Raw genomic sequence first — 6,000 nt, forward strand, 5'->3', positions numbered from 1 at the left:
TGTATATAAATTATAAAAATGAAGAGCTTGAAATGCCATAAATCAAAAAATACAAAACCAAGAATGAATTCATTTTATGGACTTAGCACCAGACTAGAAAGAAGATCAGTTCAGCTGAATACAGGAAAATAGAAATTATCCAAAGAGAAACAAATGAGAAGGATTAGAATTTGATCAATGGAACAAAGCTTCTGTGAGACTATATCAAACTGTTAATACTCATGTAAATGGAGCCTTGAAGAAGAGAGATAGGAAGGACAGGAAAAAAATGTTTTCAAGAGATAGCGGCCAAAAACTGAGTAAAAATGATAAGGAACAACAAACGCAAAGCAAGCATAAATATGAAAAAAGCATAAACTGGGCATATAATAGTTAAAATTGCTGAAAACCAAAGATGATAAATCGTAAGAGCAACCATAGAAAAGACACATTATGTATACTGGATACATTGTTACAAGATTAAGAATGATGACTGACTTCTTAGAAACAATGGAGGATAGAATATAGCTTAAAATGTTGAAAAAACTTGTCAACGTAGAATTTTATATCCATCAAAAATATAAAAAATAAATAACCCAATTTAAAAATGGGCAAAGGCTCTGAATACACATTTAGCCTAAGAAGAGACATGAATATCCAATAAGTATATGGGAAGATGCTCAACATCATTAGCCATCAGGTCAATACAAATTAAAATCACAATGAGATTGCATTTCACACTCACTAAATGGCTGCAATAAAAATGACAGAAAATAAGTGTCATCAAGAATGTGAAGAAATTATAAACTTTGTACACTGATGGTGGGATTTAAATTGAGGCAGCTGATTGGAAAACCATCGGGCACATTCTAAAAAGGTTAAACATAGAGTTACCAAGTTATCTGGTTATTCCACCCCAAGAGAAATCAAAACACATACTCATGCAAAAATTTCTACAAGGCCCTTTCTGGTGGCAATGATCCCCCTATAAGAACACGCCTTTGCAAAGGGCCTCCTTCATCCTTCTCCCAAAGAGGAGAAGAGAAAACACAATAAGGGTCTGGTGCCCAATTCCTACTTCATGAATGTAAAGTGTCCAGGATGCTATAAAATCATCACAGTCTTTGGCCATGCACAAACAGTAGCTTTATGTGTTGGCTACTCTACTGTCCTCTGCCAGACTACAAGAGGAATATGAAGGTTTAGAAAAGGATGCTCCTTCAGATGGAATCACCACTAAAAGCACCCTGAAGCATGATGAGTGGGACACCATCCCAATAAACATTTGGATGCAAGAAAAAAATTTCTACATGAATGCTCATAGTAACCTTATTCTTGGTAATCAAAAAGTGTGAACAACCCAAATGTCCTTCAACTGATGAATCATGGATAAATAAAATCTTGTTTATCCATACATTGGAATATTATTCAAAAGTAATGATGATACATAGATAGGTAGATCAATATAGATGATATATGCATACTGATAGTATAAACCTTTTGCAGTCTATTTAGAACACTCTACATATGCAAGAAACTAATCAAACACCAAGTAGGAATAAATACAAAGAAATCGTTACCTGGACATATAATAGTTAAAACTATTGAAAACCAATAATAAATTTAAAAGTTATTGTTATTTTCATTATTATACCACTTCAATAAAATATAAAAGCTTTATAAACTTACAGGCATCTTTGTTTTAGGTGTCATCTATATCACATCCACATGCATTGACAACCCAATAGACAATGCTATAATTTTAGTTTCAATATTGACTAACCTACAAGTATTTCAGCAAATTTGAAAAAATTGAGAGTAGAAAAATAGTCTTCTATTTTCAGCCTGACATTTGCTATTTCTGTTGCTCCTCCTTGATTCCTCAAGTTCTAAGTTTTCCTCCAGCATCATTTTCCTTCAGCTTTAGGAAGTTTCTTTCAAATTCCTTTAGTACTTCTTTCAAAGCAGCTCTGATGGTAATGGATTCTTTCGGCTTTACTGTTTCAGATAATGCCTTTAGTTTCTCTTCATTTCGGAAAGGTGGTTTTACTGAACATAGATTTTTGAGTTGACAGTTCTTTTCTGCAGCAAATTAGATTTGTTCCTCTGTCTATGTGCCACCTTTGTTCCTGATGAGAAATCTGAAGTCCTTCAAATCATTGTTTCTGTTTCATACAGTGTATTGCTTTCCTCTGGCTGCTTTCAACTTTCTTGTGTATATCTTAGGTTTCCAGTCATTTTATGGTAATATGTCTGAGCATGGTCTTTTCAGAGCTAATGTGCTTAAATTTTGTTGAGATTCTTCAATCTGTAAATGTATATCTTGCACCAAACTAGGGACATTTGGGAGTACTTTTTCTTAATATATTGTTAACAATCTCTCTCCTCTCCTTCTGAAACTCCACCAATATTAACTTTCTATTATAATCTCACAGGTAGATGATAAACTTTTCAGTTTTTATAATCATTTGTTCTCTCTGTTACTCAGACTGGAAACGATCTATTTATCAGTCTTCAAGTTCACTGACTTCTCTTTCTGTTATCTCCATTTGCTGTTGAGTCCATTAAAGTGATTTTTTAAATAAGAGAGCATATCCTTGCCTTGTTCTTGTTTCCAATTTAAAGGGAAAGAAAGTGTTTGGTCTTTTATAATTAGATATCATAGTACCTGTAGTTTTTTTTGTTTGTTTGTTTTTTATATGCCCTATATCATGTTGAGGAATTTCTGTTCTGTTCTTACTTTTCCTGGAGTTTTTAATCATGTGTGTGTGTTGAATTTTGTCAAATATTTTTCTGCATATAAAGAGAGATGATCCCACAGTTGCTTTTTTAATCTGCAAATGTGGTGAATTATATTAAATACTTTGCAAATAATAAACCAATCTTACATTCTTGGGTTAAATCCTGGTTGGGCATGTTTTCATATTTATGTACTGCTGGATTTGATTAGCTAATACTTTGTTAAAGACCTTTTCCTATATTGTATGTTTTTGAAGGATATTGTCTGTAGTTTTCTTTTCTTGTAATGTCATTATCTGATTTTATTGTCATGGTAATGAAGGCCTCAGAAAGTGAGTTGGGAAGCGTTTCCTCTTGTTTTCTGCAGGACTTGATCAGAATAAGGCAAATGAGGGACTCACTTTGAATGCAAACTTTAAAAGGACTCCAAAAAGCTCAGCAATTAAGATAAATAATATTTCATGAAACATGTTTTTAAATATAAAAGTTAATGCAAAAGATCCATGATTAAAAAAACATGTTTAAGTAAGACAAGCTGTTATTCCTTTCTTTTATGAATAACATTCCCTACATTATTGCGCAATAGGAGCAGCCATTCTCATTCAACCCGTGCTTACTAGGTCCAAGGGGTCTTCAGGTCCCTGGCAAGCAGGTTTATGAGAATTGACAATGTCATGCAAATGGGTGAACACGGTAGGGATTTATATGTGGTCATATTTTTTAACATAGAGCTTTTGCTAACTATTTTTACTTCACTCAAAATATGGGAGGGTATTTTGATAAGAGTAAAAGGAGGTACAAAATTTTCCTTTTGACTCAAGCTCCAATGTGGCTCAGTCGCAGCATTGATTTTCTGAAAGTGTTTATGTAAAAATGGAATAAATTATTTCTTAAATATTTTAAAACTCCAGCATTGAATTCATTTGGATGAGGGCTTTTCTTTATGTAAGGGTTTTTAATTATGAATTTAATTAAAAAATATATAGGGTGATTCATATTTTTCTATTTTTTGTCAGTTTTGCCAGTTTTGGTAATTTTCAGTTTTTTCAAGATCTTGTTCATTTCATTTATGTCCTCAAATTTATTAGCATATGATTCTTCATAATCTTCCCTCAATTTCATTTTCATGCCTTTAGGATCTCTAGTTATATCGCCTCTTTCATTTTTGAAATTGTTAGTTTGACTTCTTTTTTAAAATCTTGACCAGTATAGCTGGTGGTTTTTCACCAGCTTGATCTTTTCTGAGAACTGTCTTCTGGTTTCATTTATTTTACCTATTCTGTTCTACTTTCTGTTTGATCAATTTCTCCTCTGATGTTTATAATTTCCTTCCTTTTATTTACTACCAAATTATTTTGCTCCTTTTTTTTAGTGTTCACTTTAAGACTTTTCTTTAACTTTTTCCTCTTAACTTTGTACTATTTAGATGTATGTTAATTACTTTCCAAAAATTTGGGAATCTATGTAGCTCAACTATTTATTATATTATTTAATTATAGCATGGTCATAGAATATATTCTGTATGATTTTAATCCTTTTAAATTTAAATTAACTCAACAAAATTTAAATAGCATTAGCTCAGAGAAGACCATGCTCAGACATATTACCGTGAAAGAACCTTGTTTTATTTTCTAGTATGTAGTCTATCTTGGTGAATGATCTATGTATACTGAAAAAATATTGTTAGGTGTAGTGTTCCATAAATGTGAATCAGTCAAGTTCTTGATGGTGTCATCTAATCTGATTATGGATTTTCTACTTGTTCTGTCTTTCTAAGAGAGGACTGTGAAAGATTTAAATGTGAATTTTTAATTTTACCTTTCTATTGGTTTTGGCTTCATTTATTTTAAAGATCTTTCTTGTAATTTACAGTTTGATGTCTTCTTACTGAATTAACACTAATAATTTATTACACAATGTCCTTCTTCATCCTTTTCTAATTTTCTAATTTTCTAATTTGACTGATATTACCATAACCACTCACTTTATAATTTACTTGAATGCTATATTTATTTCCATATTTTTTCATTTTAAACTGTCTTCTTTATATTTAAGGGGAATTTCTTACAGACAGCAGAAAGTGATATCTTGCTTTTGGTCTTGTCTGATAAACTATGCCATTATTTAGAGTTAATTGCAGTTAATAAAATTGTCAATATGTTTGGATTTAATTCTACCATCTAGTTATTCATTTTCTATTTGTCTCATCTGCTTATTCTTTTCATTTTCTGTTTGTGCCAGTTTGGATATATTATATCCCCCCAAATGCCATGTTCTTTGATGCAGTCTTGTGGGGGCAGATGTATTGGTGTTGATTAGATTGGAATTCTTTGATTGTTTCCATGAAACTCAACTGTGAGTGAAAGGTTTGATTGGATAATTTCCATGGAGGTGTTACCCCACCTATTCAGGGTGGGTGTTAATTGGATCACTGGAGTAGTATAAAGGAGTTCACAGACAAAAGGATTAGAGAGCAACTGAGAGTGACATTTTGGAGAGAAGCTGCAGCTTACAGAGACATTTTGAAGATGGCCATTGAAAGCAGGGTTTTGCTGATGCTTTGGAAGTACTAGCCCAGAGTTTGCCCCGAAAAGCTGACACAGAGACATTTTGGAGAATGCTGTTTTGAAACAACCTGGGAGCAAGCAGATGCCAGCCACATGCCTTCCCAGCTAACAGAGGTTTTCTGGACACTGTTGGCCATCCTCCAGTGAAGGTACCCGATTGTTGATGCATTACCTTGGACACTTTATGGCCTTAAGACTGTAACTGTGTAACCAAATAAATGCCCTTTATAAAAGCCAATCCATTGCTGGTATTTTGCATAATGGCAGCATTACCAAACTGAAATACTGTTTTTCTTACTTCTTTTAGTATTCTGTTTTCTGTTTTGTCTTCTATTTTTTCTTTTAGCTATATCTCTTTGTTCTATATATTTTTTGGTGGGTCAGTTAGGTTTCATGACATGCATTTTTATTTACCACACTTTTCCTTTGTTATTTTAGAACTTCCAGTATAATGCCTGAACCTTACTATAGCATACTGTCACTTCCTCCATCTCATTGTTTGTGCTTTTTTCATGCATTTTATTTCAATCTGTGGCTTTGATCACAAACCCAAAACGTTCAGTACTATTTTTATTTATATAGTTTTCTTCTAAATTCATTAAGCATAGTATTTCTTATATAGTTACCCATATATTTATCATTTCTTAAAAATTGTATGTTTTTGTTTAGTTCTAAGTTTATATATATTTACTTTTGGAGAATTTCTTCACTATTT

The 6,000-nt window shown here is 32.3% G+C and overlaps 1 pseudogene; it reads left to right on the top strand.

Moving 5' to 3' along the window:
* Nucleotides 1–1,219, top strand: part of LOC119535486 — a 51,153-nt pseudogene extending 49,934 nt beyond the window's left edge.
* The last annotated feature ends 4,781 nt before the right edge of the window (nt 1,220–6,000 follow it).

This window comes from Choloepus didactylus, chromosome 5 (assembly GCF_015220235.1).
Source record: "Choloepus didactylus isolate mChoDid1 chromosome 5, mChoDid1.pri, whole genome shotgun sequence".
Classification (NCBI taxonomy): Eukaryota; Metazoa; Chordata; class Mammalia; order Pilosa; family Megalonychidae; genus Choloepus; species Choloepus didactylus.